General features: G+C 49.4%; 1 protein-coding gene and 1 long non-coding RNA gene across 5 annotated transcripts in view; both read right to left on the bottom strand.

The window, feature by feature from the left end:
• CSMD2 (CUB and Sushi multiple domains 2) overlaps positions 1 to 26,341 on the bottom strand; it is a 274,223-nt gene that overhangs the window by 157,401 nt on the left and 90,481 nt on the right. The gene's annotated exons all lie outside the window — the stretch shown is intronic.
• On the bottom strand, positions 1,214 to 7,764 carry LOC147649272 (uncharacterized). Its single transcript, XR_015279290.1, has 2 exons — positions 3,322 to 7,764; positions 1,214 to 3,206 (listed from the first exon to the last, which is right to left on the bottom strand). It is a non-coding gene; the product is annotated as an uncharacterized LOC147649272 (long non-coding RNA).

Genomic DNA, 26,341 nt, shown 5'->3' with positions numbered 1-26,341 from the left:
GTTTATCAGCAGATAAATAACAACCAGCCCTCCGTGCAGGGCAGGCTTTGTCACCCTAACAATGCACTTAAATCCCATTAAACCGGGAGTTTTATTGACAAACGAGGCTGGGGAGGCAGGGATGGGGGGATGCTTCAGCCCACTAAAATCTGCAGAGGGAGCCCAAGGAGCTGCGAGGGAAATTTGGGAGCTGCACCCTGGTGCTTTTCCAGCAGAATTTGCTCCCTTTGGGGACCTGGAGCACAATCGTGTCAGCTCAGCTGCGCTCCCAGACACGCAGGAGGGACCGAGCCGACCCTGGCTGGCTCCAGGATGCTTCACTAACAATGGCAGAGGCTGGGGGAAGTGACAAACTTGGTGGGAGTGCCCCTGCTTGGTGGCAGCTGCAGCAATGTCCTGTTCTGCCCTGCTCCCAGCCTGTCCTCCTGCAGCTCAGCTCCTGGCAGCCACGCAAGTGACATTCCGGGAGGAAAAAGGGACAAGGCCACACCTGCAACCACCACCGCTCAGCTCCAGAAGGGAAAACACCTTTAGGGAAGAGAGGGAAAGGAAAATCGCGTTTCTGATTCCCTGAGGAAGCCAGCACATGGAGGAGTTCAGCCAAACCAGCCCAGGGCCCACCTCTGAACCTCTGAACACTCCTTTCTTCTATTTTTTCACTTCTTTCTGTAGTTTCTACAAATCTCTCTTACAGTGCAGAAAAAAAAAAAAAGTCAGAGAAATCATGAGAAAACCAGATTTGGGAAGTGAAAGTCGTTTTGCTGACAGCTCCATGAAAAACCTGCTCGGATTCCAGCAGCAGGAATGACAATGGAATGCAAAGCAGCCTCGGGAAGGAGGGAAGCAGAACCTGGGAGTTCTCGGAGTGATTTTCCTGCTCACCTTTGGCACCATGGGATGGGAATTGTCATCAGAATTTAACAATCAACTCCATGCTGAGCAGAAATAACAACCCCAAGACCCCCAGATGCCGAAATCCCCCTTTGGGGGCACAGAATTTCTGCCTCCCTTTTAGAGCTGGGGGGAACTGCCAGGCTGTGACCAGGGGAGGTGGCAAAGCCCCTGAGGACAGTTGTAAACCAGGTCTACCAGTGCTGCCTGAAGGCAAAAATCTACATTAATCCAGTCCCTGACCAGTGCCACCAGTTCCTGATGACAGCAACACCACGTCCCATCCGCCCACCACCTCCCCCAACTCAGAACAGGCTGAAAGTTTGGTGGTTTCTTTATTTTTATTTACTTCTTTTATTTTATTTATGAACCTGGATTGATGGCAACGCCCACAGCCCAAAAGGATTCCTGACCTGATGCTGAGCTCTGACTGTGCTTGGAGTTCTCTTGTGGGTGAGGCTCTTACTCAGACCATGAAAAATTCCTGCCCAGGGACAGAAAGATGGAAAGGCTCCACCACTTCCAGGTGTTTGCATGAAGAACCCACACTTTCACCCTTCCAGCAGGCAGAGCAATTAGAACTCTTGATGTTTTACTCTGTAACTTCCAGTTGCAGTTGGATTTGGGAGCAGAATTCCCCTTGCACAGAGCTCGGTGGAACCATCTGCTTATTTACTGCACACTGAATTTAGCACCATGTCCATGGCTGAGGGAAAACTGAGCAGAGGCTTCCAGCCAAATCCCCAGAATCCGCTCAGTCCTTCCTCTCCAGGCCCAAACCCACGATAAATTCTCTAAGAAAGGGTCCTGTTGTGTGGTGGCCTCTCCACAAGGAGTGCAGCAGCAGGGAATCATGGAATAGTTGGGGTTGGAAGGACCTTAAATCTCCTCCAGTTCCACCTTCCAGGGACACCTCCTGTTATCCCAGAGTGTTCCAACCCAGCCTTGGACACTTCCAGGGATGGAGGCTTCTCTGGGAATTCTATTCCAGCCCCTGACTGCTCTCACAGGGACAATTTTTTTCCCAATATCTCACCCACATCTCCCCTTTCCCAGTTTGCAGCCATTTCCCCTCATCCTGTCCCTCCATCCCTTGTGCCAAACCCCTCCCCAGCTCTCCCAAAGCCCCTTTAGTCCCTGAACACTTTAAGGCAGTGTTGCCATGCATTGTTTGGCCTGACAAAAGTGTCCAAATCAGCACAAAGCCCTTTTCCCTCTCCATCCCTGTTCACCAGGGATTCACCCTGCTCCTCCAGGTGCCTCTTCCATCACTCCCAACCCACTGTGAAGCCGTGGAATCGCGTCATCTTCCAACCTTCAGCAAGGTTTTCAAGGAAAAGTCACTTCCCTCCCTCCCTGTGTGCTCCTGTGGTGCCCGAGTCTGCCTTCAGCAGCCTTGACATTCATCTCCCTGGCGATTTCCTTCCCCAGAACTTGTTCTGCCTTGCTGGGAATTTGTGTCCAAACTCAGAGTTATTCACAGCTGGCGTTCCCACCACGAGCCACAGATGCTGGGAAATTGTACAGATCCCATTAGCAAACAATGAAATGATGGCTGGAGGTCTGTGGAAATCAGAGTGGTGGTTTTTTCTTTAGGTTAAACACTCCGATTTTTGAATATGGATATAAGGGAAGAAGGTTGGCTGGAAATTTCTCCTTTGTGGGAGGAAGATGGATGAGGAGGACTCCAGGACATCAGCTGCCACGTCACCACATCCTCAAAATTTCTGCATGTTTCTCAGTTTTTCATTCAGGAATAACAAGCTGAACCCTTTCCATTGAGGCAGAAAGTTGTTTCCACCCGCTCTGCTCAGTTGCCAGCACCTGGGAGAAGGTGTTCTCCCAGCCAGCTCAGGCTCTCAGATTTCCAGAGCCAGGATTCAGCTTTTCCACCACAAGCCCCTCACAAAAAGGCATAATTTAACTGGAAAATCAATGGAAGAATATTCCAGCAGCAGCAGTGAAGGTGTCACTGCCAGGAGCACAATGACAGGTGTGGAAAGAGCCATGATGGACAGAGCAGGAATGCGCACATGGAATTGCATCCACACAATCCTGGCACACGGCACAGGAATCCCTGCTGCACATTCCTGTCCAAAGTGCCACGGTCTCCAGTCTAAACCATCAATTATTAAAGACTCTGTGGTGGCTGCAGGGCCAGTGGGAGGCAAAGAAATCATTCAATTCCTCTCCAAGGTCATCCAAGTAAATGAGGCCTCCCTGAAGATTCCCCAAGCTGAAATATCCATGTCCTGGATGCTGTAACTCCAGAAGAAGAGAGGGAGATCAAATATTGGGAAAGCTCTGAGAGGGAGCTACAAAAGGTAGAAAATCCAGCGTTAAGTCAAACATTGGAACAGATTCAAAAGGAGCAGAAGGGAGGAGGAAAAGCTACAGATAAGGATTGTCTCACACGGGGACTGTGTTTACCTTATTAATTCCTGATCCCGCTCTCCTCCGAACAAGGTGCTCGGGATTGGGCAGGAACAAAACAAAAGCTGGGCACCATTCCCAGAAAAGCAGCCTGGGAGCTGTGAATGCTGCCCAGCAGGGATCTGTGCTCACACACACAGGTCAGCACCCAGCTCCCTGCGGCACTGAGGGGACACGGCCAAGGTGACACAGCCGCGATGGCCCCGAGCCCAGGACCAGTTCCAATCTGCTGCACAGTCTGCACATGCCTGGGGTCACACCTTGCTCTGGAAAAGTCATCTCCACATGCTGATCTGTTTGTGCTTCCTGCATGGAAAATATTCCTGGGCCTGGTTTTTTTTGGGGGGTGTTGTTGTTTATTTTTCCCCAGGTCCTGCATTTACCCAGAGAACAGAGACTGGAGGATTAAAGGTGAACATTTCGGGAGCTCCTCACAATTTACTGATGTCACCAAGTGCAGCAGCACTTCCAGGTTGTCTCTGATCCCTCTCAAGTCCAGGGAACATTAGGCACGAAGGCTTCTCCCATCCCAGCTCCTTCCTCCTCCTCCAACCCATGCCTCAATCCTGTCCTTACAAAAATCCAATTTTTCCACAGAATGCCAGCATGGTGTGGTTGGAAGGAGATGAAGGATTAATTATCCTTCCCTGCCATGGGAAGGGACACCTTCCACCAGGCCAGGGTGCTCAGAACTCCTTCCTTCCCCTCAGAAGGGCAGCGTTGTTGCTGATTTACACTAAAAAATAAAAGACGGCAACAAAAGAGATTATCTGGGATCACAGAGAGGAATTTTTATGAGGGAGCAAAGCCTGGGTAATGATGATGTTGAAGGAACAGTCGTTTGCTCCTAATGGTCCCCCTGGTAATTCCTGCAGTGTCTCCAGAAGTTTAATACATGGGATTACGGCAGGGAAGTCTCTGAGAACGAAGCAGATCCTTAACTTGCTTTGACATTGTCATTTTACACTGCATTATTCCACAGGAGACCTGCAAAGCAATAAATCCTTCCTTTGCCAGGATATGGGAGCCCTGTGAGAGGTGCCAGCTACCAGCTAAAGCAACAAATTGTTCAGCTAAATTCTCATTTCTGCCCCAAATTCCACTTTGTCCTCAATGACTCTTAAAGAAGGAAAAAAAAAAAAAAAGGAGTCACCTGCTTAAAACCTACAGGAAACTCTGAGATTTCATTCCCTGATAAACTCATGCTGGAGCTTTAATTTAACAGCACCAGGGACAAGAAAGATGCTTTTCAGTAACTTCCACTCAATAAAATTGTGAGAAAAAGAAAACTTTGGCTTTTCCCTTTTTACTCCTTTCCAAACTGATCCTTTCCAACCCAGCTTTGGCTCTTCTTGCCTAGAAAGACATTGCTGAAAGGTGTTTGCAACATCCTATTTATTTAGGGAGCAACTGAGTAACTCGAGCAGAAGAGCATAAAGCAGGCATGGCCTTATCATTTTGGGTGAATTCTTTAGAAAAATCCATTTTTATTGTGTTTGCTGTTGAGAGAATTCCTGGAATTTGCCACAAGTGAATAAATGGTTGTTTCTGAGGATCAAGTGGCACCTTCTCAGCAGCAAAGTGAGTCCATAAAACATCCCAGCACCCATTCAGCATCAGCTCCTTCGGAGATTCCCTGGGTGAGAGCTCTCAGGAAAGGGAAAAAACCTCATTTTAAATTCCATCTGCTCCTGTGCTCCCACCTTCAGCCAGCCAGGGATTCCCAGGTGGGTTTATCAATTTCCCAGTGCTGTTTGTTTCCTCCTTAGACAAAAGATGCCTGCTGCACTCTGGCCATTACAAAATGCTCACTAAAAACTCCACACTGTGCACAGCTCCTATTTCACACCCCAGACAGAGCACAGCCTGCCAAATCCCAAAAAACTTCCACCTGCCACTGGCAAAACATGTGAAGGAAGCAGAGAATCAGCCAAGGTCACCCAGATGGATTGGAGCAAACAGTGGAGTCCAGAAAAACCCATAAATCTGAGAGGTTTCCAGGAAACCCCATAAATCTGAGGGGTGATTTCATGTCCAGAATGCTCCACAAATCTTGGGGAAGCATCTGAAACTCTCAGCTCCACCCCAATCTGGGAGGAGGGAGTGGAATTTGTTAATTCAGGCAGTTTCACACTGTCTGCTCGGTATCAATGGGTTTAGCTGGTGTCTGCTGTGGAGTTGGACACAGGAGGAGCAGAGATTTCACTGGCACAAATCCCAGGGCAGCCTCTGCCAGGAACAGCTGCTCCCTGTCTGGGAGAACCAGAGCCATTCTTCTTCCCAAAGTCTCACAGAACCAGCAAGAAAGGATTCACAGAGCTGAGTGCTGCATTCCTGATGTGCCACACTGTCCCTGGAGCTGGGGACAAATCCAGCACAGCCAGGAACACCGGGAAAGGGCCTTGGGGAGGAGAATCTGGGGCTGGGGTGCTTGTAAGGAGAACAAGACAAATCCAGCACAGCCAGGAACACCGGGAAAGGGCCTTGGGGAGGAGAATCTGGGGCTGGGGTGCTCGCAGGGAGAACGTGTCTCTGTCTGCACTTCTCTGCTGGATGGACAGGCCACCCACAGAACCTTCTGGAAACTTCTGCCTGAGCATAACCCACCACTGGTAACAGGCAGGACAACCTGGGGCAAGGCAAGGACTGAAATCTCCACCAGCTGCCTCCTTACTCCCATTCCTCATCTGCTTTCTTATTCCCACTCATCTGCTGCTTCTTCCAGTGCACTCCTGGCACACAGCACAAGCTGCCCGTCCCTGGGAGAGTCCCAGGCCAGCTTGGAAAGGATTTGGAACCACTTAGGGTAGTGGAAGTCGTCTCTGCCCATGGCAGGGGGGTGAATGAGAAGAATTTTAAGTTCCCTCCCAACTCAAACCATTCCAGGATTCTCTGATTCTGTGATGGGCTGAGAGTTTCACAAGGACACGTGTCAAGGTTGCCTCAGCATTGTCTTACGTCTGAATTAATTACATCATCCTTAATGAGAATTGAAAATTATTAACTCTGAACAGCCCTGAGTGCCCCAGAGCTCTTCAGTGGAATCCCAGTGGGAAACCAGTGTTCCCAGGCATTTGGGGGCAAACGGTTGAATGGAGTGCTCAGGCACAGCGCTGGGAAGCTGCCGTGACTCCACAAGAGCAGCAAGAGCTCCTCCAGGGCAGGAAAATGTGGCATCAGCTGAGAATTCCAAATTCCTGCAATGCCTGCAGCACCTTCTCCTGGCTGGGAACTGCCTGTGGCACCTCAGGGACAGGAGCCAGCAGCAGCTGATAGCCACCACCTCCTCTGAGCATGGAACAGCACTCACAGCTCATGGAAATATTCCTTTTGCTCAGCCAACAGGTCAGATTTCCCTGGACCACAGCAAAATCAGCTCCCACAGAGACCCTGCAATGTCCAACCAGCAATGTGGGGAGGACAGGAAAAATGAGCAGGAGCCACATTCCAACAAGGTTTAATTCATCCAGAAATCACCCCCAGACATCACCCCAGGAGCTGAAGCTGAGCTGTGTGAGTTTCCCCTGAGATAATGAGATCAGTGTTGAAGCTCCAGCTCTCCTAGTGCCTGCATTTCCCAGAACACACCCCCAGCCTCTCCAGGCAGTGATTTTCCCACATCCCAAACCCCTCATTGTCCATTTCCCACCCTCCCAGACAGCTCCTCAATGCACTCATTTCCTCACGTACCATGCCAAGCCAGGATTTACAGGTTTGGTTTTATTCCAAGGGATAATTTCTGTTCTTTTTCTAAAATCTACATCTCCAAGGACTTCATCTGTACTCTTGAAAGCAGCTGATGGCCACACAAAATATTCATTTTACAGGAGATCCTGCTCTGCCCTTGGAATTCCTTGGAACAAATCCACCCCAATCCAAACCTGATCTTCCTCCTCCAGTCAGTTTTCTTTAGTTTAAACAGAAATGGTTATTTTATGGAGCACCTGCAGGTGAAGGTACTGCAGACAGAGCAGCTATAAAAAATGTTAACATTTGGAGGACAATCAACACCAAAAAATGGGAAAAAAAACCCCAATTGTTCCATTTGTCCATCAACCTGTGAGCACCATCCTGTACCCGTGTGTACAGATCACCCTTCATAATGACAACTCTATCAAAGTGCACTCGAGTAATTTCGTATTTGCTGTGTCACAGTTAAATTATCAACAAGTACAGGCAAAAATGGACTTTTACAGCTGAGAGATTAAATTACACCCTCCCCTCGCTGTCTCATGAAAATCCCGGAACAAACAGCAGGTGCGTTAGAACAGAAATCAAGGCGGTGTTTGGTCTGTTCTGTTGACAAATATTACCCAAATATCAACTCCAAACCACAGCAGGCAGCAGAGGGAGGTCACCTCCCTATCAAGGAAAAGCAGGCAGTGAATTCCACCTGAACACAGCTGCTATCAGGAAATATTCCAGGGATCAGCCCTCCCTGAACCTTTGTTATCTCACCCACCTGCATCTTATCTGGGGACTCACAGCACTCCCACATTTACATGCAGCATTTCAAGCCCTTCCTCCCAAATCACCTCCTGATCAGCTCCAGCGTCCCCTGCCCTCACTCACAGGTGGCACTGCCTGTCCTTTATGTCCCTCCCTGCCCTGTGGATGCCACCAGAGCTGGGCTGCACGTGAGGAGAGGCTCAGGATAAAGCAGAGGGATGTTGGTGACAAGGCCCAAGTGCAGGGAGGCCACGGCCAGCACCTGCTGATGGCACAGCAAGGGATCCCTTCCCTTTGGTGCAGATCAGCTCACCCGGGAGTTTTACACCCCCCACCCAGGGAGGGAACAGGGACAGTCACCAGCCATCTGTGACCTGGCAAGGTGATGGCCTTGGTGACACCATCGGAGAACGCAGTGGAACGATTCCCTCGAGAGTGAAACACAGAGAGAGCTTTGGAATGCCTTCACCTGCGGATCAACCAAATAAACTCATTTGGGGTGAGATGAATCCCAGAATCCCAGAGCAGGCCAGGTTTAAGGGACCACAGAAGCTCATCTGGTCCCACCTGAGGGCCATCCCAGAGCACAGAAGGCACAGGATTGTGTCCAGGTGGTTCTGGAGTATCCCCAGGGAGGAGACTGCACAGCCTCTCTGGGCTCTGCTCAGGGCTGGGCATTGCCCAGGGCAGAAATTCTGTCTCCTGTGCAGGGGAAATTCCTGAGATCAGTCCCTGCCCATTCCTCTGGTGCCACTGCTGGGCCTGGAGCTGAGCCTGGGCCTGCTCTGACCCTCCCTGCACACAGGGACAGACAGGGACATTAAAGAGACACCCAGGGACATCCAAGAGACACCCAGGGACATCCAAGAGACACCCAGGGACACCCAGGGCTGAGGGCCCCTCTCAGCATCTCCTCAGCCCCAGCTCCCTCAGCCTTTCCTGGGCAGGGAGCTGCTCCAGGCCCTTCCTCAGCTCCAGGAGCTCCTGTCCCTGCTGTGCTGAGGATTCAGAGCTGGACAAGCACCCCAGATGTGCCTCACAGGGCTGACAATGTATATTTTTAATTCTCGCTGAAGACAACGACCTACAGCCCAGTTGATCCCACCCACCCCCTGTGAAGCCACTCCTGCCTTCCCTCTTTCCCCAGAGGACAAAAACCCCAGGAATGCCCTTGGCTTCATTCTCCCAGAGGCCCTGGGGTGGTCAATAACAATAAAAATACTCCTGCAGAGCTTTCAGCCTCAAAGCCCGATTCTCCAGGCGCTCTCCTGCAGTTCCTCTGTAATGGCATTTTCTTTATGGCCCAGCTGAAGGAACCTAATCTTGCAATTACTCCATTTAATGTAATGTAATGGCTGGGCAGCTTCCTGGGATATGGGCAAGGAGAAGTGTGGTATAATTGCATTAAAGTGGGAAACAGGAGTAACTACTCACATTAAAAAGGGTCAGGAATAAAAGGCAACATGGTGTGAATTGTAGAGGAAGGAACGAGTTTATGACGTGCAGTGGAAGGTCTGGCAGCTTTCAGCAGCACGAGAAGCACCATTCCCCTCCTGTCCCTTTCGCTTCCCACCAGGGCAGTAAAGGGGGAAAAGGAGGGAGTTGGGAGCATAAAATCCACAGGGCTTGTAAAGAGGATAAATTTGGTTTGAGGACATAGTGAGAAGGTCAAGACACCTCCAGGAAGATTCTCCTGGTGCACTGCAGCATTCCCAGGAGAATCTGGCAGCACAAGGCCCTAAAGATGGGAAACACCTGCTGAGCAGCTCCAGTTTCCAGGACAGAAACCTCCCTGATCCCTGACTTCACAGCAGGAAAATGAGACTGGAAAAAAAGAAAAGGGAATAAAGGTTATAGTTTGAAAAGCCACCAGGGTGACCCTCAGCAGTGCAGGAGGGATGGCAGCAGGTGATGAATTCCTGAGGGGAAGGACTCCTCACTCCAGCTTGCAAAAGCCAAAAGCCAAGTCTCCCAGGCTGTGGAATTCAGGCACAATGAGCACTCAAGGAATCCTCAAGGAATGGAGTGAAAGGATTTTACCTTAACAGAAGAAAACAGAAGTGGGAAGGACGTGTCCCATGTGTTCCATACCTTCCAACCCAACCCCTCCCATGATTCCATGGTTCTACTCCCCTTTGCTTTGCACAAGGAAAAACCACAAAACAAACCACAAAACCAGCTGAGGCACCAAGACTGGGCTGAAGGTGCACACCTGAGCTACACAGGGACTGTTGGGATTCAAACAGAGCTTCTGAGCTCTGCTTTACACACCTGAGAGCACCTGTGCCTGCAATAAATGCAAAAATTCACCCAAATATCACCAGATTATAAAATACAGTATTTTCTGTTCACCTTGGGACTTTTAAGGCCCCATCCCCATGCTGAGACCTTTTCCTGCCATCCCAAATCAGAGGGAAGAGTCCAAGATATGAAGCTTTTAAAAGCTGGATTCACCCTGTGTAATTATGAGAACCAACAAAGAAAATGCTGAGCCTTTTCCTTTCTTCTACTCCTGCAGGAATGGGAATCTTGCAGACATTTCAGCTTCTCCATCAGACTCTACACAGATCCTCCACACCTTCACACGTCTGATCCTTTCAGCTCAGCTCTCAAATGTCAACATTCATTTACCTCCTAATTAACATCATTACAAGCAGTGACATTTTTCTCATCTTCCTGCTTAGGTTGTTGGGGTTTTTTGTGTGTCCTGATGGTTTCTGTCAAGAGGCTGTTTTCATTTCCAGCCTTTTAAAAAGTAACAGTAAAAACTTGTTATTTCCAATGAGGAGCTGCTGTGTATTCCAAGGATTGCTCCTGACAGGGAGGGACTGGGAACACTGCTGGAAGCGCTCTGGCAACAGCTTTACCTCAACTTTAATTGCAATTCATGGAGAGTCTTCTCCTCCTGTTAATTTTCCTGGCTTGCGTTTGACATTATTCCTCCTGGCATGGAATTTTCACCCACCATGGCAAAGTGGAGCCAATTCCATCCCTTTATCAACACTCATTACCTAACAGGGCAGGCAGAGCAGTGGCCAAGGTCTGTGAGGGGTTTCTGGGCAGTTTTGTGGCATTTGTGGTTGGGGTTTCTTTGTTTGTTTGTTTGGGATTTTTTCATTTGGTTGGTTTTTTTTCCATTTTGCCTCTTTGGATACAATATTATCTGCTAAATACAAGCTTTGCAAATTCTGCTTTTCACTGCAAATCCAAACAGGTCCACAACCAAGATTTCATTTCTGCCAGGACTGGTGGCAAAATCTCTCCTCCCTGATCAGGTCTGGGCAGTCTCAGGACACATCTGGACCCAGTGTCCTGATGAGATCAGGGCACTGGGAAGGTCTCAGCATAGCCACAGGCCTTGTTCAGGTTCAGGCAGGAAAATGGACACAAATCCCCTTGAATCACCAATTCCAGGACGTCTTTATGTCTATTCCCATCATTAAATACCTGGAGCAGCCACAGCCACAGGAAAACCTCTGCAGTGTCTTGTCCAAAGCCTGGTTTTCCTGGGCTCTGCTCCCCACAAATGATTTGTCCTTAACAATCACTGTTCCACATGAAACCCTCCAATAGAAGAGCAAGCTGGAGCAATAAAGGTGCTTTATTCTGGTCTCTCTGCCTGCAGAGGCCCCATAAAAGTGGTGGTGGTTAACCCCGACTCCACGTTGGAGACAGGATCGATGGATGTGTCCCACCCCAGCAATGCCCTGTGTTTATTCCAGCACTTCTATCCCAGATTTCCCTGGATCCAACTGATCTATTTTGATGGAGTATGTAGGTAATCTAGGGACATGAGCAAACATTGTGCTGAGTTCAGATAAATGGCCTCAATTCAAAGTGAATTTTATAAATGACCCAGCCCAAGTGGGACAGCGCTGCCCTTACGTGCATATTAACACAATGCACCCCTTAAGGCCATTGGGCTGAACAGCATTGATTCCACATTTAAATATAATTCCTGGTGAGGATCTGGAAAGAACACAGGAACAAAAAAAATAAAAAAATAAAATAAAAAAAAAAAAAGGCTAAATAAACCAAATCAGGAAAAGAGCAAAAGAGTTTTATTTGTAGCTCCTGAACTGTGGGAACTGGGGAGGCTGGAAAGTCTCTCAGGCTGAATTATTGAGATAATAAAGCACCTGCTGAAGGGACCTGTGACTGCTGGAATGAAATTATTTCATTGCCCCAGAATAATCACCAGGGCAGATTCTCTTTGGAGAGCAAAGGAAACAAGGGAAGGGAGAGATAAATGGAATGCAAATCACTCTCTCCACGCAAAGGGAGAGCAGGGACATGAAAGGAATGAGGCTGGTGGGGAAATCAGAGTTTATTTACCAGGCTGAGGCCCCTGGAAAACAACCTGGAGTAAACACAGCAGGGGAATTGAGAAGCACGTTTTGTCCAGGTTGGATTTTGCCATGAGCCTGATGAGTCCTCGGCCCCTCTCTGCCAGGATTAACCAGCCCAGTAATTACACAAGCCCTAATTGCGCTGGAATTACGCAGTTCCAGAGTTATCCGTGTGTAACTCAGGGATGACTCCCAACTTCCAAGGCTTCTGCTCCCCCATCTTTACCTTTCAGAGAGACAGTTCCACAGAGCAGGAGCTGTTTCATAATTTAGTACTTATGCAATCGGCTACATATGAATATTTAACACTACTGGGAACTTCAATAAATCACCTTGTACTCAGAATGAGTGGTCAAAATTTCAATTTGTTTTATTCATAGTCCTGTCCTCGGTCACAAGAATTCTGATGGGGACAGCAAGCTCACCTCTGCCTGGGAATGGCTGATTTCACCTTTTGGAAACAACCAAACAAACCACTTGGAATTTCTTTTCTTCCCAGACAAACCTGCAGAACCTTATTGCATTCCCATCTGCTAAAGCGTAATTAATGAAGGCTTTTAAACCCGCAGAACCTTTCAAATTAATGAAAAGTCCACCCAAATAAATTGGCCATGGAGTCCAAGGGCTGTGGATTTAAATAACAGTGGTTCTCCTGACAGGAACCAAGGAACAGCTGTCACAGACAATTATTTTTAGGGCTGCTACTAAACCATTTTCCCATTATCAGCTGCCACCTCGCAGCAGTGAGCGGCAGCTCCACATTTTATCATGACAAAAAATCCAAGGGCTCCACTTCCCTCCTTGGGTGTTACAGGTTTGTAAAACATTGGGTGAGAAACGGAGCCAAAATTGGAGCAGGGGCATGGCCCTGGGTGAAGGGATATGATGTCACCACCACGGCTGTGACATCACCACAGCTGTGACATGGTCCAGCCAACAGGGTAACAGGAAGAGGATGTGGCTCCTTCTGGTGGGCTTGGGAGACCTGGTGTCACCATGGCACAGTGATATCACCATAGCACATCCTGAAATTCCATCCATGGGGCGTTCTCTACTCAACCAAGACCTGCTCCATCGCCATGGCCATGACATCACCACGGTTATGACATCATCACATCCTTCCAGCCAAAAAGGCTGTAGGAACCAGGCCTGGCTCCTTCTGATTTGCTATGCGGACCACATGTAACCATGGCATACCCAAAAATTCCATCCATGGAACGCCCCCAACTCATCCAAGACCTGCTCTGCCACCATGGCAATGACATCAGCACATCCCTCCAGCCCACACAGTTTCAGGGACCCGGCCTGGCCTGTCCTGCTTGGCTTTGGGAACCTCGCCGCCCCAAGGCCCAGCGCTGTCACCAACGTTCTGTCCATGGGAGCGCTCCCACGTCAACCCAAACCCATTCCACCATGCTGACTATGACATTAGCACATCCCTCCAGCCAATGGCATTGCAGGGAGCTGGCCCGGCCCATCCTGATTGGTCCCTGGAGGCTGATGTCACAGTGCTGTGGCAATGTTGGCGCGGAGGCCTGGCCCGTTGCTGTCCCTGGCTTCCTCAGTGCGCTCCGGCAGCCGGTGCTGAGGGGCAGCACCACCCTGTTCTCCTCGGCAGCGTTCCTGCAGAGGAACTCCGGGCAGCAAGGGAGCAGCAGCAGGAGCAGCCCAGCCCGGCCGGCCCCGCGCAGCCATGGCCCGGCCGGTGCGCTCGCGCCGGGGGCCCAGCACCACCATGCTCTTCCGCATCACCATCCAGAGGCCCCGCCACATGCTCAGGAGGCCCATGAGGGCACGCTCCCGCCTCCGGGCCAGGAGGGGAAGGCGCTTTGGCAAGAGTGTCCGCTTCAGGTCCAGGCGTGCGCTGCCACCCTTCTTCCTCTTCATGGAGAGGCACCGCCGGCGGCTCCAGAGGACCTACCCAAACCTGACCATGGTGCAGACGGCAAAGAGGCTGGGCAGGATGTGGCAGAGGCTGCCCGAAGAAGACAAGGAAATGTACAAGGAAGAGGCTGAGCGCATGAAGGGCATGAGGGTCCGCCGCAGGCTCAGGAGCTGGAGCAGGCCAATGATGTCCAGCCGGAGGAGGGCCATGAAGAACCTCATGATCTCCTTCACCACCAAGGCGGCGAACCTGCGTAATTTCCTCTTGTCCTACCTGTGACTGCAGTTCCTGCCCATGATTGCATTTCCTGCCCATGATTGCAGTTCCTTCCCATGATTGCAGTTCCTTCCCATGATTGCAGTTCCTTCCCATGACAGCAGATCCTACCTGAAATCGCAGTTCCTTGGGAAGCCCCAATAAAGTTCCAAGTTGTTATTGCAGCAAACCCTGGCCCACTCTGGTGTCTTTGGGCCGAGCAGGAATTGGGGTTTAATGGAGCTGGCGCCGTTGTGGGTGGCAGGGAGGCTGCTGTGGGATGGGGATAAATGTTCCTGCACATCCACAAGGAAAACAGTGATGACTTCTCCAAACCAGGAGTTAAATTAGGCTCCTTCTGCAGAGGAGGGATTTTGGTCCTCCTGGAGCTGGGGAGGAGGCACAGTGAATGCAGATGGGGAGACAGGAGGGTGCAAGGAACACAGAAACATGGCTTTTCCCAGGAAAACGCCTTGGGAAGGTGCACAAACTCAAAGCCTAAACCTACACAGCTCCCTGACCCTGCTGGAGGAGCCTCAGAGAGGTTTCTCCTCTTGACCACAACCCTTGTCCCAATTCCTTTAGGGATGGTCACAGTTCCCACCCAAGGACACATCCCAGAGCCCCAGGTCAATGCCATGTTTTTCCCTAAGCTCCAAAAGTCTCCAGCAAACAACTCCTGTCCCTCATTCCACACAACTCCTGAGGAGTTCCTGTCCCTCATTCCACACAACTCCCGAGGAGCTCCTGTCCCTCATTCCACACAACTCCCGAGGAGCTCCTGACCCTCATTCCACACACAGGATTTTGTCAGGTCTTTGCACGCCTGTAACACCAGGACACAAAGCCCATGGCCAGCAGCTCTCCCTGCTGGGAAACCTAAAATCTCAGGATACGTCCCAAGTATACGGGTACAAAGGCTGGTGATATTAAGGGGAAACTGCAAAGCTGCCATGAGCTGGTAGCAGAATGTTTAAGTGAGCAGGGACAAGAAATCTCACTTTAATGGTTCTCCTGCCTGCATGGCCACTGAGAGCCTGACAGGATCCATCAATTAAAATCTATTCCCAGCTGCAGCAGCCGTGGCTCCAGCAGAAGGAGCAGCTATTTTTGGCACGTTACAAATACGAAGTGGTCAGAAAGGCCCCAGATATCACCCAGCCAATTACGCTTTCCACGGAATCTTTGCGTTCCCCCATCCCTCAGCCTGCAAGCTCCGTAAGCAAGTGGCACTCAGGCAAAATCAGGCCTGGGGAAGTTGGAACATGGGTTCCACTCAATTGAACCCATCACACAGATCCTGAGGAATGGCTCCAAGTTCCTGCAGCTCTGCCTGCAAACATCCGCTTTTTACAAGCACGTCCCAATGAACTCCCAGTCTGGCCATTCCCACCAGTCCCTTCAAACTGAAACGCCACCTGAGAGGCTGAGGGACAACTCTGCCAGCCCCAAACACACAGTAAAATTCCAGTTATCTGCGGCAGGAAATCTTCTAGTGACAGGAAAACAGGAAGGGATGGGAAACACTGCACTGGAAATTGGTCATTACCCACCTGGATGTGTTTGCCACTAATGGTGTGAAGACTAGAGATGGAAATAACTGTGAGAACAGACCATTAACAAGGAGAAATAACAGTTTGGGGGAAGCCTTCCAGCAGCAGAGAGGAGACAATGATCCTGGAAGAGCTGCAGGCAACTGATGGAGGAGGGGGGTAAGTGATAAATATGGATATTATGGGGGGAATGTATCTTGGGGGCCTGGGGTGGGTTCCTTCCTCTGCTTTCCCCACTGTAGTTAAAACCTGCAATAAACCAACTGCAGAAAATGGTTTCTCTCAGAATTGGCACAATTTTGGCTTGTTGGGAGCCTCAGCACCTTTTTCATGTGCTCAGAAATAACGTTAATGGCATTGTTACAGACTCGGGAATGTCATTTTTACCATAATACTGCCTGTGTTGTCACTGCTCAGGGAAAAATGATTTAGAAACAACTTGGAAATTGCCTGGACAGCCTTCCCTTTGGGCCAGCTGCATGGATTCACCTGAGAGCTGTCCAGGACAGGATTTCTCGTCCCTGTCCTTGGGATTCACTGTCCCTCCCCTCTCCATGTGGGGGCTTCAAAGGGGATGAGTTTCAGAGCAGAAGGGAAAAGCCAGGAGTGGCAGATATTTATCCAAGGCCCTCCAAAATCCGCCTCCCTGTGCCTGACCAGGGGCACAAACACACATCTGCCACCACCAGTGTCGAATCACAGGCACGTGACACACATTTGGGACTTCAAAGTTTGGGTACACAACCCAGAATTTCCTGTACTCCCCCACACAAAACTAAAAAATCCAATTATTGAGCACAAAGCCACCGAGACATGACTGCTGCACTTGTGGTCCCATTGAGAGCACGAGAGCTGTGCCTCTGCAGAGATCCCCTCTTGTTCTGAGGGAACAATGGCACTTCAGCCCCTCTCTCTCAGCCAGCTCCATTCTCCTCATCCCAGCAATTTTCATTTCTGTGTGCACGAGATGCTCTTGTGTGGCAGCAATAGCAGGGGAAGCACTGGAGCACTCATGAACAGCAGATTTATTTCGTGTATTTCTCTGCAGTGATGCTCCCACACGTGGCCTTGTCTGTGTTCATGGATACACCTGAGTATTCCACCAAAACAAACCACCAAAACCAAGCCCTGCAACTCTTTCTCGAGGCTGCAGTGAGGATTTGAGCCTTTGAAGGGGCTGCTTTGGGGTTGAGGCTGTGTCAGTGTCCCCAGAGGGTGATGAGAGTCACCCCAGTGAATCCCAACAGCAAGAAGGGATTGGAGGGGGACCCTCTTCTCTCTTCTCACTCATGCCACCCAAAAAGGTTTTGGGGACCAATCCACAGCAGCCAAACCTGGAAGAAGCCTGCCCTAAACCCCTACTTAGGAACAGATTAATTCTGGATGACTGGGAGCCTTTGCAGGCTCCTTGTCACGCGTTAACTGAGATGTTACAACTTCAACACCCTTGGAAAAATCAGAGCCTGGAAGAGTTCTCTGCTCATTAACTGCCTGCCAAAGCATCCTCCCCACTCTCAAGAATCAATAACCTGCTTTTGTTCACAGCTTGATTTTAATGGGACCAAAAAGCCACGGCGGCACAAGACGCTGAGAGCCACCAGGATGGAAGAACAGCTCGGCTCTTTGAAGCGCAATGTGCAGGCAGGACGGCAGAGACTGAGCATCTCTGAGCTCATCCCCACCTGCACACCTCGGGGAGAGGCAGCACTCACTGCCCCCCTTGTTAGCTTTGATTTCCATCAGAAATCACCGGAGGAACAAACTCCTTCCCCACACCCAGCACAGCCCAGCCCACGCCAGGGATGCTCCCAATGCAATTTTCCAGGCTCTCCCACTCCCACAGCAGCTGGGATGATGTCCCCTGGCACCCTGCACTGCAGCCCCTGGGGACAGGGAATCCCCAGTCCCAGTTTGAGGGGAGATAATGGAACGGATCTTCCAAAGTGTGCCACCCCCACTGAACCCCAAACTCATCTGTTGCTTTTAATTTACCAAAAACAAACAAACAAACACAAAACAAACAAACAAACCCCAAAAAACCAACCAAAAAACAAAAAACAAAAACAAAAAAAAAAAAAAGGAAAAAGAGAAAAGCAGTGGCTGAGTTATCAGAAGTGCAGTTGGAGCAGCAGCTTGACAGACCCAGTTTTGGCTTGCCCGGAATTCATCATTTACATTGATAAAATACAGGATTGCTTGCGAACTTCCCCATTCCACTTAAAGCTACAATATTCCAGTTCCATCAGGCAGGGATGGGAGCTGCAGCTCTCATGGGGAGGGTGTCAAATACCCCAGAATCTGTAAAATACCCCAGATTAAGAATATCCACATTATGGTTGGGGTTGAAATTAAATGATGTTTAAAACCCCTTCCAACCCAAACCATTCTAGGGTTAAAAAAATCTTCATTTCCATGTGAAGAACAAAACTGTCATCAGATAACCCCAAAAAGGAGAGCCCAACCACCAGGTAAAATGGGATTATTTATGTTTAAGAAATTGGTTGATTTGACAAAGTTCATTTTCTATCCCTTCCCCATCAGCTGCACAGTCCCAGTGGCTGCTGGTGATGTTGGATGTGACTGAGATGGGGATGGCAAAGCTGTCATCTTAAAACTGGTGATGAATTTCTTTGGATGATCCACGTTATTGGCTACACCAGAGGGTGAAGATGTGATTCCTCTTCTGGGCACTATGGAATCATGGAATGTTCTGGAAGGGACCATCAAAGTCCAACTCCTGATCCTGCACAGACACCCCAGTGTTTCCATTCCATTCCAGAAAGGAATGAGGGATTTGTCCATACAAACTGTGGGTCTGCTGCTAAATAAAGTTAGATACAGAGAGATGAAAAAAACAATGGAAAGAACCATAAATTCCATAGGAATTCCACTGACTGACACAAGGAAAAGAAAGAAAAGGGGGTACACATTAGAAGGGGGTCTGTATTAGTCAGTTTGGGAAGTCTGTGCCTCTCAAGTACCTCAGCCAATGTGGAAAGAGAGAAGGAAATGCAGCTGGGAATTGGGATAAAAGGGAGGCTGTGTCCTGTAACAATTTGAGAGACCCCATGGGAAATGCCCCATGGCCTCTCTCTTTATTCCAATGAAGTTACAGAACTCCTCTGGCTCCTTTTTGGACACAAACCTCTGGTGTTTGTGGATTAATTTTCCTGACACCAACAACCCCACCCTGTGGCTGGGGGTGTGTGAGGAGGAGAACACACTCCCTACTCAGTCCCTGCAAGGTTTTTATGGCCAGAGCTGACCCCAGTCCTCGAGGAATCGCTGCAGAATTCCCTGCCTGCCTTAATCCCAGAGCTGAGTGCGAGGCAGCCCTGCCTCCCAGACACACCAAACTCATTGATCCTTCTTCACCAGGTAACCAAAGCTCTGGCAGGGCTGAGCATCACAACCTGAGCTGAGCAGGGTCCAGGGCTGCTCCATCCCTTGGTGCTCCGTGGCTTTCCCGGCAGGATGAAGAGCTCTCAACACCCGAGTGCACAGATCTGAGCTGCCAAAGCAGCAGAACAAAAAGTGCACAAGGGCAAAATGTCCTTTTTAAGGCACTCTGTGGGTGACCTTAACACAACATGAACTCTTTCCAACTGCAGAAACTCTTGAGCGCTGCCAGTGGGTTCTGCTTTTATTATTTCCTGCTTTTTAAAGTCTGCCCTTTGCTGCTCTGACTTTCTCTTCCTCTCTCAGCTCCTCAGAGATCAATCTGCTCCTTCTCCACTCAGTCTTCTCAGCTGATGTGAGCTGTGTCACTGCTCACTCACCTATCATTCCCTGTTTCCAAGGGTCTGATCGGATAAAAAATCCTGGAATGTTCTGCAGTTGGAAATGGAGCAGAATTCTGGAAAAGGCAGCAGACACCAAGTCCACTTTCTGCCAGGAAAAAACCCAAATCCACCTTCACACCGTGGGGCCAGTGATGTTTCGTGCCTTCACTAATGATGTGGGAGATGGGACGGAGCCCTGCATGCAGCACAAACCTCTGGGAGCAGCTGAGGGACCCCACGGACACATTTCCACAAAAAAGGGGAAAAAGGGACAATCCTGTCCAGCTCAGAGGGAAACCCTACGTCCTGCCCCAGGGGAGGAGAGATTCCATGGAGCTGGCAGAGCCCTGAGGTCCTGATCCAGGCCCAGCACAGCCAGCAGCACTCTGAGCTGCAGCCAGCCTGGAATTCCATGGAATTCCACCTGTTCTAGGAGGATCTGAGCATCCTTTTGTGCAGGATCTCCCTGCTCAACTCAAGCCAGGGCACCTGGCAAGAACCTGCAGGCCGAGAGCAGCCCTGTGCAGTGACAACTTTATTTGTGCTGCTGCCTTTAAATCAAAGCCTGGCACAGCCTCAGATCAGCCAAATCCTGCAGGAAATTCCCAGAATCATCCACAGTTCAGATGAACCCTCTCCCCTTTCAATCAATAAAGTGCTATTAAGAGCCTGTTCCGAGCTGGATGCTGCTGATGGTGTTTGAGGAGCACAGCCCTGGCAGAGCCTGCCCCACATTTTTATCCTGGATTGGATTAAATCTGGGTTCAATCCAGCTTTGCTGGGAAGAGTCTTCAAAGCACCAACTCTGCAAACTCTGACCCCTCCTCACCTGCAAGTCCAGGGGAATTTTAAAGTTCTGCCAGATCAGGTTCTAGTCTCGGATTCCACACACTCTGAAATATTTCCCACTGCTTTTACTGCTCCCTATAAACTGCTTTGGAATTGCAGGGAAAATATTCAAGAGGAGTAAGAAACATGAAAATTCACAATTCCAAATGTTTCAGGCTGGTTTATGTTCCAGTCAAGGAAACCTCCAAGCTTCAGGATACAACCAGGAGCCCAGCCAAGGCTTTTACATGCCCAGAGCAGCTTGTTCTGAACAACATTTTTAGAAGGAAAACCTAAAAAAATCTGGTTTGGAATCTACTGAACTTCCCACCAGGAAACACCTTGGAGTCAGTGAAGCCTTGCTTGTCTTCCCAGAGATTTGCTGCAGTCTTTCCGAGATTTAGGAAGATGGATTCTTGGCAGTTTGGCAGAAAAAACAAAATAAGTTACTTTCTTGGCAACTTGCTAAAATCAGAACTTGCATAAAGGAAGGGGAAAAATGCCAAAAGCAAAGCAAGGCCTGGCATCCACAGCAAATGCAGAATCCGTGAGTTTGTCCCTTTGGACTCAATTAGTCCAAATTTACAGAGAATGACACCCATAAAGATGTTAAACATTAACAAAACTTCTGTTAACTTGCTTCAAAATGAATTTTAATTGCAAGCTGTTTGATACATTGCAAAATTTAATGAGGGTTTTATTCTGCCCACAAAAATTCCGATATATTAATTTCAGGCTAAAAATCTATAGTTCCTTAAAAGCCTGAGAGAAAAAAATAATCAATGACAGAATGTTCTAAATGCCAATCACTGAGATTGTTCTGCTTTTGAGTTTCTGGGGGGGTAGATTATCGAGCACAGACCCTGCTGCTTCAACATTTCTGCTTTTAAACGGGTTTTTGAGGGAATGTGGCAATACAGATCATTGTTAAGGCTGAAAAATACAGAATAATACAGAATACTGAAATAATACAGAATTGTTAAGGCTGGGAAAGACTTTTAAGATGATCAAGTGCAGCTATCAGACTCAGGAGCTTTTTCTGTCTTCAACTGGAGACGAGGCTCAAATCAGAGGGTGAAATATCAGAGTTTCAGAAGAGCAGTGGATTTTGCCTCAGCCTGTGCACATCAAACAAATGGAAGAGCCCAGCCCAGGGGGACTCCCTGGATCAGGAGCCCCTTCCCAAGCACAGCTCACACCTAGGGAATCAGGGAACATTCCCAAATCCCAGCCTTGGGCTGGAGCAGGGATCCAGGCACTGCTGGCACTGCTCACGAGCAGGAAAATGCACAGGGAGATTTCACTGGGAATGTCCTGGTTTGCCCTGGGACAGCAGAACTGGCAGCACCAACAGCAGGGGTGGGCACCCCCCTGGGCACAGGACACAGCTCCCACCTGGGCACAGGACACAGCTCCCACCTGAGAACAGGACACAGCACCCACCTGGGCACAGGACACAGCTCCCACCTGGGCATAGGACACAGCTCCCACCTGAGAACAGGACACAGCTCCCACCTGGGCACAGGACACAGCTCCCACCTGAGAACAGGACACAGCTCCCAAATGAGAACAGGACACAGCTCCCAAATGAGAACAGGACACAGCACCCACCTGGGCACAGGACACAGCTCCCACCTGGGCACAGGACACAGCTCCCACCTGAGAACAGGACACAGCTCCCACCTGGGCACAGGACACAGCTCCCAGATGAGAACAGGACACAGCTCCCAAATGAGAACAGGACACAGCTCCCAGATGAGAACAGGACACAGCTCCCAAACTGAGAACAGGACACAGCCCCCCCTGGGCACAGGACACAGCTCCCACCTGGGCACAGGACACAGCCCCCGCTGGGCACAGGACACAGCTCCCAAATGAGAACAGGACACAGCTCCCAAACTGAGAACAGGACACAGCTCCCAAATGAGAACAGGACACAGCTCCCAGATGAGAACAGGACACAGCTCCCAAATGAGAACAGGACACAGCTCCCAGATGAGAACAGGACACAGCTGGATACAGGATCCACCTGCCCAGGACCCACCTGGGCACAGTACCCACCTGCCCAGCAGCAGCAGCAGGATATCCAAAGGACCAGCAGAGACCCCTGAGCACCCCCAGTCCCAGCCTGGGAACCCTCCCTGGGGCAGGCCCGGGAGTTCCAGGGCTGGGGGGAGCTGGGAGCAGCTCCTGGCCCCGTTCCCTGTTCCACCACCCCAGCCCTGCCTCACTCTCCCCAGTCAGCTTTGCCATCTCCTGCCTCCCCCTCATCCATCACAGAGAAGCTTTGAAACCTCTTTCAAGATTTCCCTTTCGTTTCCCCTTGCCTTTGATTCACTTCCAGGCGCCAGAAATTCCAGTGTGGCTTTGAACAAATATCCTTTGGTTTTTAAACTCACACAAAGCATCTGTGATTGGGCAAAAAACCCCAAACCTTCTCTCTGAACACCCCCCTTCCCACCGGGCTGTTTGGAGCACAGGGCACTGCTCCAGGATCAATGGGGTAATTTATTCTCTGACATTACACAGGGAACAACCTGATTTCCAAATTCCTTCATGCCAACTTCCAGCCTGAAGCACTTCTGTTATTTTTTTCCCCTTTTAAGAACAGCTGACTTATCAAAACCAAGTTTTTCGAAGAGAAAAGCACAAGCTAAGCCACATTATAATAATTGAAGCTATTAATTACCTTTATGCCTTTCTTTTTTAAGGGAGATCTTTAATGCAGGTAATTCTGGCTAAAAGAGCTAATTTGACCTACTCCATCATTTAAAGGATGATTATAAAATTAATTTAGAAAGACTGGGAGAAAGACAAAGGAATAAAGGAGAACAGGAAGAGATGGGTATTCCCCCTGTGCTCCAACTGGGAATTATCAAAGGAATAAAACTGTTTTAAAAGTGTAGAAAGGCCTGATTGAGTTTTAAGCTTTTATAACCATTTACTGGATTTTCCAGAGAAACTGTGGATATCCCAGCCTTGTAAGTGTCCCAGGCTGGGTTGGATGGGGCGTGGAACACCCTGGGATACTGGAAGCTGTCCCTGCCCATGGCAAGGGGTGGAATGGGATGGGATTTAAGGTCTCTTCCAACCCAAGCCTCTCTGATTCTTTGGGAATTCCAGACAGTAAAGCAATCCTCACACATGAACTGTCGACAGCATTTTGTTTATTCCTAATCCTCCAATATTTACTGATGCTCTGGGCATCTTCCTGATCCCCACTCCAAACCCAGCCACCAGAACAATCCCTGGGAGGCAAAAAATCAACCCATCCCTGCTGTGACACTGCCAAAACTGTTACAGCCAAGCCCAGCAGGAGCTGGAGAGATCCTGACCTGCCAGGACAGAAACTGTGCCAAGGAGCAAAGCTCAGCAATTCCCTGGATCCAGCCCCAGGATCTGCCTCCATCTGGGCTTTGGGCAGCCTGATCTGAGTCAGACACTCACTGATGTGCCTGCTTTTAACAACTGATGGGACCAGGTTTCAGTCTGAGCCACAGAAATGTCCCCGTGCCAAGCTCCCAGGGCAGGCAGGAGAACTCTGGATTTAGAAGCCTGTGGAATTCATGATTATCGCAGGAATCCCTCCCGTTCCTGCCTAACAGCCCATCCCCAGAACCAGATTTTGGACTAATTCCTTAAGGAGACATCAAGCCCTGGAAAGGAAAACCTTCCCCTGTCCCGAGGGTGCTCAGTTGGGGTTTCACCCCTCAGATCTGACCCTGCCCAGGTGAGGCTGCAGTGATCAATCCCAAACTGCTGATAAGGAAAGCAATTCCCTCTCCCTTCAGGAATCCAACAGCTCCCAGGTGAACAGCTCAGGGATCCAGAACGGAAAACTGACTCTGCACTTTCCTCCTCACCCCACTGATCCCTGCCAGGGCATCTTTAGCTTTTAAAGCAGCAGCAGCAAAGCAAACAACAGGAACAAAGGTCAATTTTTGCCACAGTAACTGCAGGGATGGGACTCGAGGACAAGAGGCCCCCAGGCCTGGACTAGAGCTGGAAAATTGAGAAGTTTGGCTTAATTTTAAATAGACAGATATGGGGTTGTACTCCAGATGTGTCAAGACACAGAGGTCCCAGATACTTATGGAGATGTCAAGATGAACAAATACAACAGAGTACTGAGAAAACACCGCAGGAGTAACAGATGCAAAGCCCAGCTCTGAAAACACAACAGGATTAACAGATACAACAGCCCAGCTCTGAAAACACATCAAGATTAACAAATACCAGCTCTGAAAACACAATTCAAATTCCTAACTTCAAGGGTTTTTCCATGCTGTGGCCACACTTTGTTTCCTCTGCCCTCTGAAAAGGAACTGAACCAATGCACGTTGGTGTTTCTCTATTCTTTGAACGCTGACGTTTTCCTCTCCTGATGCTCAGACATCCTTCAAAAAGTAATTTTAACGGCAGAGGGATGAATTCAGCATGGAATGGATCCATCAGTGGTGATTCCCAGCTCCAGGGAGTGATGGCAAGTGAGCCCAGGGAAGGGGCACATGCTGGGATCCAGGAGCAGCTGCAGCAAACCCAGCCAGGGAAAAGCCAGCAGGCAAAGAGCATTTAAACCAGATTTTGTGAGGCAGCTGACATCTGAAAACAAAGTGATTCCATCCTTGAAACAACTTGTAAATAGCAGAAAAACATCCCTGAGTGGGGCCTGGAGAAAGCCCAGCAGGGAGAGGCCTTTGAAAGCAGCCGAGGTGTCTGCACTGCTCCCTTTGAAGCTGCAGATAAGGGAGGGTGCAGAACACGAGTGTTATCAGCTCCAGCAGACACATCCTGACACCAAAACGCAGCTCCCTGGATCCCTGTGCAAAGGGAGACCTCCCTGCACAGGTCCCAGAAATGACAGGAATTGGTGTCTGAACATGAAACAACGTGCTGGGAAGGCACAGACAGCTCCTGGAACACCTCGGAGTGAAGGCACTGATCTTTCCCACCAACGTTTGTCCAAATCCCTGCTTTAGCTGGGAGAAATCAGTGTTCAGCTATGACAGTGTTGTAAAGAGAATCCCAAATATCCCATTTTTTACAACCCAAAACATCGTCTGCACTTACTTAAAGCCTCCTTCCCCTGCCAAATCTGGGTATTATTCACTGCTTTACAGTCTATATTTTGGGTCACATCCTGAAGAAGGTTCCAATATTTTTCTCAGCTTCCAGCCAGGCGTGTCACACTCAGTTCTCAGCCTCAAAAAAATCCTCTTTTTAGATTACAGCTATTAAGGCTTCTTGCAAAAACCTCTATTTTTTACTCTTCCAACGTGTGTTTGCAGGACAAACACAGCAAGAAATTAAGAAGTAATGACCCTCAGGGATTTTTTTCCCTCCACTATCACAGGCTTGGGATTCAGGAGCACACAGCAGTGTGCTTTCCTTTGGGATCTTTGCCCTTGAGGTGACCAAACAACAAAGAAGGGACAAATTGGGATAAAAAAGACAATTGAACCATTACCAGGTCATTTTCAGCCTAAAAGCATCTCCTTCCCAGTCTGAATAGTCATTAAAAGCTTTCCACTATGCAGCAAATGGAATTCATCATGTTAATGCATGGAAAAATGAGACTGGGGGGAGAGTGGGAATGGGATCTGATCCTGTTTGATCCACGTCCCAGGGCAGGATTTGGGAAGAAGATGCTTCCCAGGAGAAGGAATGGCAGACAGGAGCAGGGGAAAGTGGGTTCTGCTGTTCCACATTCAGCCATGACCTCAGGAAGGAGCTGAAACCTTCCTTCCAGGAATACCCACAGACCATGGAACTCCTCCATATCCCACCTTTCTTCCAGCATTCCCAGTTATTTCTGCAGTGCCAGGAGCTCTGTGATGATGTGGGAGCACAAACCTCTCTGTCCAAAGCATTCCCAATCCCTGAACTTCCCAACAGCACCGAGGATCCTCAGGGATG

The sequence above is a fragment of the Cyanistes caeruleus genome, chromosome 26 (assembly GCF_971803275.1).
Source record: "Cyanistes caeruleus chromosome 26, bCyaCae1.hap1.1, whole genome shotgun sequence".
Classification (NCBI taxonomy): domain Eukaryota; kingdom Metazoa; phylum Chordata; class Aves; order Passeriformes; family Paridae; genus Cyanistes; species Cyanistes caeruleus.
The sequence above is the reverse complement of the archived record's forward strand: the minus strand, read 5'-3'. Positions and strand labels throughout refer to the sequence as shown.